The sequence below is a fragment of the Pseudophryne corroboree genome, chromosome 12 (genome assembly GCF_028390025.1).
Source record: "Pseudophryne corroboree isolate aPseCor3 chromosome 12, aPseCor3.hap2, whole genome shotgun sequence".
Lineage (NCBI taxonomy): Eukaryota > Metazoa > Chordata > Amphibia > Anura > Myobatrachidae > Pseudophryne > Pseudophryne corroboree.
In genome coordinates, this window is record NC_086455.1 from 79514247 (window position 1) to 79527153 (window position 12907).

The 12907-nt window shown below is 47.7% G+C and overlaps 1 protein-coding gene across 3 annotated transcripts in view; it reads right to left on the reverse strand.

Moving 5' to 3' along the window:
• Positions 1–12907, reverse strand: part of RGS6 (regulator of G protein signaling 6) — an 802086-nt gene that overhangs the window by 305924 nt on the left and 483255 nt on the right. The gene's annotated exons all lie outside the window — the stretch shown is intronic.

A 12907-nucleotide genomic window follows, 5' to 3' on the forward strand; every position in this document is an offset into this window, starting at 1 on the left:
CCACGTTAAGATCCCAGGGTGCCGTAGGCAGTACAAAGGGAGGTTGGATGTGCAGAACTCCCTTAAAAAAAAGTCTAAACCTCAGGGAGGGCAGCCAATTGTTTCTGGAAGAAAATGGATAAGGCCGAAATCTGTACCTTTACGGATCCCAACCTTAGGCCCATATCCACACCTGCTTGCAGGAGGAGGAGAAAAGATCCCAGTTGAAACTCCACAGTAGGAAACTTCTTGAACTCACACCAAGATACATATTTTTTCCAAATACGATGGTAATGTTTAGACGTTACTCCTTTCCTAGCCTGTATAAGAACCTTGTTCGGAATGGCCTTCCGAACTAATATCTGGCGTTCAACCTCCATGCCATCAAACGTAGCCACGGTAAGTCTTGATAGGCTAACGGCCCCTGTTGCAGCAGGTCCTCCTGAAGAGGAAGAGGCCTCGGCTCTTCTAGCAGTAGATCCGGAAGATCCGCGTACCAAGTCCTTCTTGGCCAGTCTGGAGCAATAAGGATCGCTTGAACTTTTGTTATCCTTATGAGCTTTAGAATTCTTGGAATGAGTGGAAGTGGAGGAAACACGTACACCGACTGGAACACCCACAGAGTCACCACGGCACCCACCGCCACGGCTTGCGGGTCCCTCGACCTGGAACTATAACACCGACGCTTCGTGTTGAGACGACAGGCCATCATGTCTCTTTGAGGTACACCCCAAAGATCTGTTACCTCCCTGAACACCTCCGGATGGAGACCCCACTCCCCTGGATGGAGATTATGTCTGCTGAGGAAGTCCGCTTCCCAGTTGTCTACTCTCAGAATGAAGATTGCTGACAGCGCCAACGCATGTTTTTCTGCTCTGAGAAAGATTCTTGTTACCTCTGACATTGCAGCCCTGCTCTTCGTTCCGCCCTGTCGGTTTATGTAAGCCACTGTCATTACATTGTCCGACTGCACTTAAATGGCCCAGTTTCCCAGAAGACGGGCCACTTGGAGAAGACAGTTGTAGACAGCTCTTATTTCCAGAATTATCGGTAGGCCGGCTTCCAGATTTGACCACCGTCCTTGGAAGGTTTCCCCTGGAGTGACGAGCCCCGGAGATTTGAATCCGTGGTTAGAAGGATCCAGTCCTGAATCCCGAACCTGCGGCCCTCCTGAAGGTGAGGTAATTGAAGTCATCAGAGGAGTGAAATCCTGGCCCTTGGCGACAGACGCATTCTCTGGTGCATGTGTAGATGAGATCCCGACCACTTGTCCAGGAGATCCAGTTGGAAGGGCCGAGCATGAAACCTTCCGTACTGCAGAGCCTCATAAGAGGCCAACATCTTCTCCAGAAGGCGAATGCACTGATGAACCGAGACCCGGGCTGGCTTCAGGACATCCAGAACCACTGTTTGTATCACTAACGCTTTCTCTTCCGGAAGAAATACTCTCTGCACTTCCGTGTCGAGGATCATTCCCAGAAAGGACAACCTCCTGGTCGGTTCCAAATGTGACTTCGGAAGGTTCAGGATCCAACCGTGTTTCCTGAGAAGATGAGTCGTGAGAACAATGGACTGCAACAATTTCTCCTTGGACAATGCCTTTATCAGCAGATCGTCCAGATACGGGATTATATTCACCCCTTGTCTGCTGAGAACCATCATCTCTGCCATCACCTTGGTGAGCACCCTCGGTGCCGTGGAAAGGCCAAATGGCAAGGCCTGGAATTGAAAATTACTGTCCAACAGAGTGAATCAGAGAAAAGCTTGATGCAGCGGCCAAATTGGAATGTGGAGGTACGCATCCTTGATATCCAGGGACACCAGGAATTCCCCCTCCTCCAGACCTGATATCACCGCCCTCAGAGACTCCATTTTGAACTTGAACTCCCTCAGAAAGGGGGTTAGCGATTTTAAGTTCCTAACCATCCGGTTTCGGTACCACAAAAAGGTTTGAATAGTAACCCTTGCTTTGCCAACGGGGTGGAACTGGTACAATGACGTGACGGCACCAACTTTTGGATGGCTTTCTGTAAGACAGCCCTGTCTGCCAGCAGAGCTGGCAAGCCTGATTTGAAGAACCGGTGAGGTGGGAGATCTTGAAACTCCAGCCTGTACCCCTGGGACACAATATCCTGTACCCAGGGATCCAGGCCGGACGATACCCAGACGTGGCTGAAATGCCTGAGTCTCTCCCCCCGCGGCCCTGCCTCCAGGCCTTGCGGTCCACCGTCATGCTGAGGACTTAAGCGTACCTGAAGTAAGCTTCTGTTCCTGGGAACTCGTGGCAGAAGGTTTCTTGGACTTCGGACGACCTCCCCTAAAGAAGGTGTTAGACGGCTTGGCCTTTCTTGGTTTAGCTGCCCGAATGGATGCAGGAGGAGTAAAATGTTTCTTCGCAGCCAGTGTAGCCGAGGCAAGAAAAGGCGACTTACCCGCAGTAGCCGTGGAAATAAACGCATCCAACGCCTCCCCAAATAGAGCCTTACCTGTGTAGGGTAGGGTCTCCACACCTCTCCTGGATTCTGCGTCGGCAGACCACTGGCGCAGCCAAAGTCCTCTGCGAGCCGAGACAGACATGGAAGATATCCCTGCAGCCATCGAACCCAGGTCTTTCATGGATTCCACCATAAATCCTGCAGAATCCTGAATGTTACGTAAAAACAATTCAACATCACTTTTATCCATTGTATCCAAATCTTCAAGTAACGTGCCTGACCACTTTACTATAGCTTTGGAAATCCATGCACAGGCAAGAGTAGGACGTAGTATCGCCCCTGAAGCCGTGTACATGGATCTGAGAGTAGTGTCAATTTTGCGATCAGCCGGTTCTTTTAACGTGGTAGATCCTGGGACACGTAAAACCACCTTTTTTGAGAGGATGGACACAGACGCGTCAATTATTGGTGGATTTTCCCATTTTTTTCTATCCTCCTCAGGGAAAGGGAAAGCAACCAGAACCCTTCTAGGGATCTGAAATTTTTTGTTCGGGTTCTCCCAGGCCTTCTCAAAAATAGCATTTAATTCTTTAGACACAGGGAATGTTAGCGAGGCTATCTTATTCTCAGTAAAGTAAGCCTCCTCAACCTGCTCCGGTGTTGTATCAGCAATATTCAACACATCTCTAATGGCCTCAATCATCAACTGCACCACTATTGCAAGAGATGCCGCCCCCCCGCAGTACATCCCCATCACCGTCTGCCGTGTCAGAGTCTGTATCCGTGTCATCCTACATTATTAGGGCAAGAGCACGTTTTTGGGAGCGTACGTCTGGGGGCTCTGAGGTCACAGAACCGGACCAAACAGCCATAGAGTTCTGTAAAACCTGAGTTGCAGACTCATTTTGTGCAACTCTAGTAGAAATCTGAGAAATCATGGTTTTAAGAGAGGCTAACCACTCAGGTTCCCTTGCTGGGACCTGTGCTAACACAGTGCAATCCTGACTACATGGAATGGGATCCTCCTGAGAGGACATATCCTCTGCAGCATATGACACAGAGTCCCTGGACATAGCTTAATGGAGACCACAAACACTACACTACACACACACACACACACACACACACACACACACACACACACAATGCCAAGAGAGAGAGACAGAGATTGCAGCCAACCCACACACAGTGCTTTTTGGATAGAGAACAGCCACTACCCAGCGCTGACTGTGTACCTAAATAGGTTACACAGTCTTTACACAGCCTCCCCCTCCTTCTACAACCCCCTGGTACCGTTAGAAGATAGATGGAGGTGATGAGGAAGGACAGCTCTCCCTTTCAGCGTCTCTGCAGGAAGGGAAAATGGCACTGAATGCTGCTGGGTCCGCTATGAGAAGCTCCGCCCCCTTTCAAGGCGCTGCTTCCAGCTCTCTGTTTGAATTATACTGGCCTGAGGTATGTGCTGGCAGTGATCCGGGGTCCCTGACAGGCTTGCCGACCAGTGTAGGGTGTAGCCGCTGGCTCAGGGCGCCCCTCACAGCGCCGCACTATGTACTGCTGAGCCCCGGAGCGCAGTTAGTACTGCACTCCATACCCTGTTGCCGCCATCTTCACACCGGCCCCCCGCTTGCTAGGGGGGGTCGGTGACTAACTCGCCACAAGTCTTCTGGCTCTGTAAGGGGGTGGCGGCATGCTGCCGGGGTGAGCGATCCCCTGTGGCGGCGATCAATCCCCTCAAGAGCTCAGTGTCCTGCCAGCGAATATAGTGGCTCAGTCCCCTTAGGGCAGACACTACTCCCCCTCTTAGTCCCACGAAGCAGGGAGGCTGTTGCTAGCAGCCTCCCAGTAAAATAATAACTTTTACTAGGGAAACTCTGGAGAGCTCTCCTAGCTGTGACCAGCTCCTCCGGGCACATTTTCTAAACTGGGTCTGGTGGAAGGGGGGGGGGGGGGCAGCCCACACTCTCGGACTCTTGGAGTGCCGGTGGCTCCTGGTGGACCCGTCTATGCCCCCCATGGTGCTACTGTGGACCTAGCATCCTCTAGGACGTAAGAGAAAATGTATGAGGACATATTTGTATTACTCCTCATTTTCTCTCTCTCACAGAGTAGGCCAGTATGAAAGGTGGTGAACTATAGGAACCTCATTGAGGTACAGTTGGAGGTGCGCTGTGAAGTACCCATTCTGCGAGTGTGCGGATGACATCAGACTGTCAGTGATTTACAGTCTGATGCTATTGGGGAGGGGGTGTGGCGACGGCGACGCCCAATGTTTTTGAAAATGGATTCTCCGTTTAGGAGGAGGGAAGAGGCCAGTATCTCTGTGGTTGCACAGAGATTTCCTGGCCTCAGCGACGGGCAGCTTGAGCGACCCAATGGGTGCTGAAAGGTGCCCGATGGTCTGTCAGTAATCCATTGCTTGTAATAGATGCCTCCTGCTGCATAGAAACTCTAACTTCATCTGAATAGCCCCCATATTCAACTGTGATATTATGGGGGTCATTCAGAGTGTGACACAATTTGCATCTAACAGCAAATACCAAACACGCAAGGGTGAACAAAATAATTAAAAAATAATAATAATTTTGCTACCAATGTGAGAAGTGACCAACTATGCATACTGTAGGTACCAAAGTCGCCTTCCCATTCAGTAACAAGGAATGCGACAACACAAAATATGCTCAAAAAAGTATTCCACACTTCATACACATTACACTAAATGGCCAAAAAGCGTATCCGAGTACCAAAGTTGCTAGAGTCTGTTAAATGCAAATCAAACTAGATGCAAATATACAATTTTAACTTTTGTACAGTCACACTAACAAACATATCAGCCCTTCATTTTCCTTCCCAAACAGAGTGAGAAACAAGCTTTAATTTTTTAAAAATCAGTGTTTATTACACTGCATACTTACCTACTCTCCCAATTTCTCAGGCAGTCCCCTGCACCCAAGGAAGAGTGACCGAATCTCCCACATCCCGCCTGCTTCCTAGTGATGCGGACAGGTTGAGGAGATTAAACCTGGGATTTGCAGGTCCGTATAGAGGGGTGCAGCTAAAAAAATCACAAATTCAGGTCATTTAGCTCCGCCTCCTCCCCCAGACCTGCAAATCGCAGCATTTTGCTATGACAGGGGGCTTGGCAAAGAGGCAGCCCGGCTCCTGCCCCCAGAAGTGTCCTGCAGTGTCACCTCTCCGGGCTCCTCCCAAGAGGAGACCATAAAAGTAGGTATACTGTAATACTGCAGCCACAGTGGTTATACCATATTTGCATAATAGAGTGTTTCTCAGATGCAGCGAGTGGTCATCATCATCAGCTCATAATTTACATACAAGTCACCTCCCTTTTAGGTAATTACCCAGGGTACATTTCTCATCAATACGCCCTTACTGTATTCTGACCCCATTTATACGCAGCCTCCAATCCCTGTCCCAGCTTCCCTTGGTGTAGGGAGTCATCGTTGCAAACTGCGGCCAATTCACTAGGGCAACGACAAACTCTCTGGACAAAAGGTGTTACTTCATTTTCGTGTTACGGTCTCTGAACTATTATATATTTGTGAAAGTAAAGTCAAAAAAACAATAATTACATTTATGGAATGTGGAAGGTTCCAAATGTTTGGTATTTTGCATATTAACATACAACACTTGTAAAGATTACGTGGTCTATTTATTAAAATTATTTTTACTAAAATAATGTGAAAAGGGTGTTAAAACACCCTTTTTCACATTATTTTAGTATTACCTGAATGTATTAAAGGGCATTTGGAGCAGTTTTCATGAAAAACTGCTCCAAACCCTTTAATTCACTTTGTTTTTTAGTAACCCACATCGCATTCCTTATACTTATAATGGGAAATGTGATGTGGCCAGATTTACTAAGAAAAAAAAAATGTGAAAAAATACCGCAGTGTGACCTGTGATAATCTCGTCAGCTCAGGCTGTCGAGTTCACATGGCAGCACCGCGAAAAGCACCGTTTTGCCCCTGGCAGAGAAAGCGGAGCGTGACCCGGCTCCAGTGATCAGCTATGTATGTCCGATGGACACACAAGATGATCATAGTGTAAAAAAAAAAAAACATATTCACCTGTCCAGGGAGCCGGTGTCCGCTGCCCCGGTGAGTGCTGCTGGGTGCCGGGTCCCCCATGTGCTGCAAAGTGACCCCGGTGCAGTAAAGTGACACTGCAAAGCGGCAGCGCACTTTACAGCACCGGATTCGGCGCCTGGCGGTTGCGCCAATGTCGGCGGGGGCGGAGCATGCACAGCAGGACATCGGGGTATTTTTTCCAAAAAATACCCTGATTATGCTGCGGAGTATCCTCGCAGGGACAGAGCTTGACCGCAAGCTCTGTCCCTGCACGCGATAATTGATACATCCCTGCAATGTAATCAATTATCGCACTGCGAGTTGGCGCAATTTTATCACCTGTTATCCGCATCCTGGATGAGGATGGTGATAAATAGGCCCCTATGTCACTATGGCCCTCATTCCAAGTTGTTCGCCCTCTGGGAGTGTATCTTAGCTTAGCAGAATTGCGAACGAAAGATTCGCAGAATTGCGAATAGAAATTTCTTAGCAGTTTCTGAGTAGCTCGAGACTTACTCAGCCATTGCGATCAGTTCAGTCAGTTTCGTTCCTGGTTTGACGTCACAAACACACCCAGCGTTCGCCCAGACACTCCCCCGTTTCTTCAGACACTCCCGCGTTTTTCCCAGAAATGCCAGCGTTTTTTTCGCACACGCCCAGAAGACGGCAAGTTTCCGCCCAGAAACACCCGCTTCCTGTCAATCACAATACGATCACCAGAACGATGAAAAATCCTCGTTATGCCGTGAGTAAAATACCTAACTTTTGTGTAAAATAACTAAGCGCATGCGCTCTGCGAACCTTGCGCATGCGCAGTAAGCGACTAATCACAATATAGCGAAAATCGGCAACGAGCGAACAACTCGGAATGACCCCCTATATCTGCAGATTATAACCAGACATCCTAAAGGTCAGATTGATCAAAGTAGTTCCCTACATGGTATCTATGCACTGTCTAAGACACAGTTCATCATCGCTGGTAACCTCTGGAAATTGCTCAGCATGGCCAGAAGGTCCAATGAAGAAAGCTTTCACATGTCATGAATTGTTAAAAGTATCCAGTGCCTCCCAGCAACTTTAATGCTTCAGAGCAGCTTGTGTTCTATGTTAAAATCTTGGCAGCAACATTAATTATTAGTTGTATACCGTACATAGCATTTTTTAGATCGGATTTATATGAAACTAATTGGATTAGATTGCAGACAGGCCAGGGCTGCATTAAATTAAGACGGTTGGGCAAAAGTTTTGTTGAGCTGGGAGGCGAATGGATGTGTGATCATCTCTTCAGTTTTAAAAAGCCTGACGTGTAAATGCTGCAAAGAGAACCTAATGTTTCATTTGTATTACTATGTATAATGCAGATATTTCAATGCTGCAAAAGGAAACCCTAAAGAGACAGAAAAGTGAAATCCTTTAATCAGATAAAAAGATTTATAGAAGAGATCCATTCATAAGGGGGTTTAATAATACTTAAATTATACAGATGTGTCCTCCTACATCCTTGCTGCAGTCACGTTAAACGGGTGTGTATTGCGTTACCGGCATCCGAGAACCTGGCCGCAGAATGCCGGCGGGGGGAGAGCACAACAAGCTCGCTGTGCTCGCCACGCTGAGGGCTCGGTGGCGGCGGGTTCTATTCCCACTCTATGGGTGTTGTGGACATCCACGAATGGGAATAGTCCCTGTTGGTCAGCATGCTGACCGTCGGGATTGTGAGGGAGGGGGATGTAGGGGGAGGTAATATGACGGTTAAAAAGCCTTCTAGTCATGCCATGCCTCGGTAGCGCTAAGCATCTATAAGTGCATCTTACTCCGATAAAATGCATCTTATTTGCATTGTTATGTAAATAGAACACACAAGCAGCTTATGCTAATTAAAATGATATGCGGCATGCCTATATTCTGTGTGACTGCGGCTGTATCTGCATACAAAATGCTACATTACAGTAAATTTCCAGGAAAACACTGTAATGTACCATTTCATATGTAGATACAGCAACAGTCACACACAGAATATAGTCATGCTGCATATCAAGTTAATCAGCATAAGCAATGCTAATAGCGATGCTAATAATATGCATTTTTGGCAAGAAAAGGCAGCCAACGTTAGTAGAGCTGCCGCTTACTCACGGCAAGCATCTCGCGATGCATGGTGTATTGAGGCAAGATGTATGAGGACACATCTGTATACAGCGGCGTCGCCTATCTTTTAGTTCGGGGGGTGGGGGGGCTGCTGCTACTGGTGAGGAGAGGAGAGTCCATGTCGTGGCACATGCGCACAAGCGGCGGCTTGAGTGCGCATGCACAAACACCTGGCTTCTATGGCCTACATCGCCTGTAGCCTAAAGAAGCTGGATTGGGCTGCTGGTTAGTCAGGGGGTGGCTTCCTACCGAAAACCAGCACTCTGCTAATCACAGTCCAGTCTGGCAGTCTGACAATCTGTGCCTTTTCGTTGGCACGCTTCTCTCATGGATTATCCTTATCCCCCCATTTTCAGTCTGTGCTCCAGTTTACAGCCTGTTTCCAGTACCTCTGTCACCCGCCTGTGCTCCTGTTATCAGACAGATTCCAGTATCTCTGTCATCAGCCTCTATTTTCTACTTCTAAGTTACCTGCTAGTGCTCAGCATCTCCAGTGTGTTCCATAGCACTTCTACTTTTGTCATCTCACCTGCTCATTGCAGATTCCCACGAGTATCTGCACTAGTGGTACTTAGCTTCTGCCTTACCTCAGCAAGTATACATCAGAATCATTAATAGCTTCTCAGACAGGCTCTATCCATCGGACCATCAGTGGTACCATTGATGGTGGTGGTTCATACTCCTGGTTCCGTTGATTGGTTGCCGAGGCCTGTACGGAGTTTCTGTTGGTTGGACCAGCCTTATGTGCTGATGTGCTAGTCATGGGCTGTGTCGCTGCACTGAGGAACATATCTTAGCTGCCCAGCCTGGGTTCCTGGGCAATATGCAATTTATCAGATTCCAGTCTGGTTACAGTTCACTGAATTCATCTAGTTTGGTTCCCTGAGTTCCTAGCTGAAGGTTCCATGGTTCTGGGGTTCAGGCCTGAAGCTCAGTTCCTCTCGCTGTCTTACTGGTTCCAAGGACTGGCTGGTGGGTTCCACTTCCCTGGTTCACAGTCAGTCTCACTTATTGGTCTATGCACAGGAGTCCCATCAAGCCCCCCATGTCTCACTCATCAGACCAGCCTAAAAGTTCTGCCTCGGGTCACAAACCCCAGACCGTGACACTGCTTGGGAGACAATTTTGCTGCTATGCTAGAACGCTGCCTCAGCTGCACAGACAGGTACATGCAGCCTAAATACTTAGTAATAACTAAAATAAACATACACAGACTCCTTATAAAACATTGATCATCCACTTTCTGTAATTAACATCTCTCCATCACTATTATGTATCTGCTAAACATTAATTCCACAGTAGAGCAAGTATAAAATGAAAATCTTCTTAATTACTGCTACAGTACAGGAGTGACGGGTGAACTGTGTGCTGATGTCTAGGATCTACATGTGCTGCACTAACAAAAGTCTATCCAGTGTGCTCTCCTACTTCCTCCTCCAGCCCTGTGAATGTCGGGAGCCTCACTTCTTTGCTGCTTTGGCTCCTCTCAGACACGCTCAGACTACCTGCTCCATTGAGCGTCGTGCATGTCAACTAAAGACATTGGGCTTGATTCAGATGTGGTTAGAGGTGCTGTGATAGTGCTGTCTGGTGCAGTGATAGTGCTGTATGATGATGCAGCAGGAGGCATCTATTCCTGCTGAAATAGTGATTCAGCCTGCGTCCTAAGACCCAGCATCTGCTCACTGGACTCACCATTGGGTGGCTTGTGGCAAGCCGCTTGTCGCAAAGGCTAGGAAATCTCAGTCTAATGGTGGAGATTCCTGGCCTCTTCCCTCCCCCTAAATGGTAGCAACGCGCCCCAGTCTTCCCAAACAGAGGCCGTTGACGCCCCCTCCCAACCTCCTTAACGACATTAGACTGTTAATTATCGACAGTCTGATGCCGGGTTACTTACTATGTCACAGGATCTGTTCGTGCACGTGCAGAACGGGTCCTGCGCATAGTACAGTTAACCGATACTTTGCGCATCCCATAGCAATAACTACAGAATCTGAATCCCCCCCATTGTGTTGCTGTCAGTGGACAGTGCTCATCACTTGGCCATTATGATACATAAATGGGAGTGCCTATCAACACTGCTACTAGATTGGAAGATCTGGGCCTTAGTCTCTGGAGTGGGGCAGTCAGAGGGGCCCACTAGGAAATTTCCAGCCCGAGTCTGTGAGACCCGTGAATATTGTCAGTTTTGTTTCTTGCGAAGCATGAAGGTTCATAGTGATGTGATTTGTATCAGCACACAGTGCTGACTGGGGGCTGTCATGCTAATTGTGTTATCATAGCCCCGTCACCCGATGCACAATGATGAGAATCACTATAATGTGCAGCAGCGGGCAGGCCAGTGATGATGTGATTGCAGTCACTGCATCACTTGCACTATCCCTCCAATCAATAAACAAGTATGCTGACAAGTGAACCTTTAAAAGACGTCATGGTTTATGAAACAATATACAAAACATTCCTTTGCTAAAGAGATCAAAGTGGCCATAGTGTGTTTAGATCATACTTACCTACGATCCCCGATAGGCTGGGAGGTCCCAAAAATTGGGAGGCACTCCAATCCCCCCCCCCCCCCCCAAAAAAAAGGTAGGCAAGTCTCCCAGCCATCCTTTTTAGTGGGCGGTCCAGGGAGGCCAATGACCCAATTTGCGCTGAATCGCGTCATCATATTCCCGCTCTCTATTCAATGCCAGTAATCTGGGCATTGAATAGCTAGGGGCGGAGCCACGATGATGTGATTGCGTGTCTATTCCCCCATACCGCCCACCTGCTACAAGGCCACTCCTCCTCTTATACTGACACGGCTGCCCCATCCCGCATGGTGCAGCTGAAAAGTCGGTAACCCTGGTTTGGTTAGATTTAGATCCATCTTAATCTGGGTCTAATAACAGCTAATTTCTATCCAGCCTGTGCGTCTCCACCAAAAAAATCACCACAATTAACTATAGTTTTTCAGTCGGTAAAAATGCCAGACTGCTTGGCATGCCATTCAGTGTCGGACTGAGGCATGTAGGGCCCACCGTGGCAGTGCAGTGGTAGGGGCCCATGTTAGGGTGTGGCCAATCTGCAGCGGGGGTATGTCCTGCCACCTCATTGGTTTGACTAACCATTAGAGAGAGTGCAACTTTTGGGCCCCTTCATAAATAGATACAGTAAATTCAGCTGCTGCATGCATGATAATGTACCAGATTAATAACAGATTAATAACAGTAATACACTGTAGAAAATACACCATAGTCCAGTATAAGGTAACATATGTATAATGTATAATTCAAATGCACAGTCTGGAACCTGATCTTTATAGCAGGAGGTGGGCCCCCATGCAGTGGGGCCCACCGGTGGTTTCCTCTGTACCCCTGTGGGCAAGTCCGAGCCTGATGCCATTCATTTCGTTTTTGGAATATTTATTTCCGAAAGGGAAAATATGTGACAATGTTGCTTAAGTACCATCCTCAATAAACAAATATCTCTCTATACAGGTACAAATAAAGTATGAACAAGTGCTGCATCATTTAGGACAAATGTCTGACAAAAGGAAAGGGACAACATAATCTGGATCCAAAGCAAATATATGAATCACAGCCAATGAGAGAAAGTATGTCAAAGCACTGGCAATTTGAGGCATGAGAAGTGGGAAAAGAAACCTCATCACTGATTTTATTTTTCCATTGTTCTCCTAATGTAGTGTTAATTCGACCTACGCTCCGTACAACCCCAGTCTTGGTGTAGCTAATTTTTAAATCATGGGGGGTGTAGCTAACTTTTAAATCATAAACCATGCTAACAATGTGCAATCTCCTCCTTTATCTAGTCCTGCAAAACAACATCTTATGGGCCCTACACACCTGCCGATTGCCGGGCGAGGTGCCCAATGGCTGATACGGTTCCCGGGCGGCGGGGGTAGGGGTGGGATGTTGACGGGGGAGTGAAGTTTCTTCACTCCCCCCCATCACCCAGCCCCATAGCCCTGCATGCTAATATGGCAGAGATTGTCCATATTGGCATGCATGTATAAACGAGCCGGCACCAACCATGAATGAGCGAATGGCCGCACATCGTTCATCATTGGTGCCTACACACTGAAAGATATAAATTATATCTCGTTCATTAATTAACAAGATCGATCATATCTTTCAGTGTAAACTCTCCCTGTGCTTGCGTGGGTTTCCTCTGGGTACTCTGGTTTCCTCCCACAATCCAGAAATATACTGGTAGGTTAATTGGCTCCATACAAGTTAACCTTAGTGTGAATGTGTGTGCACG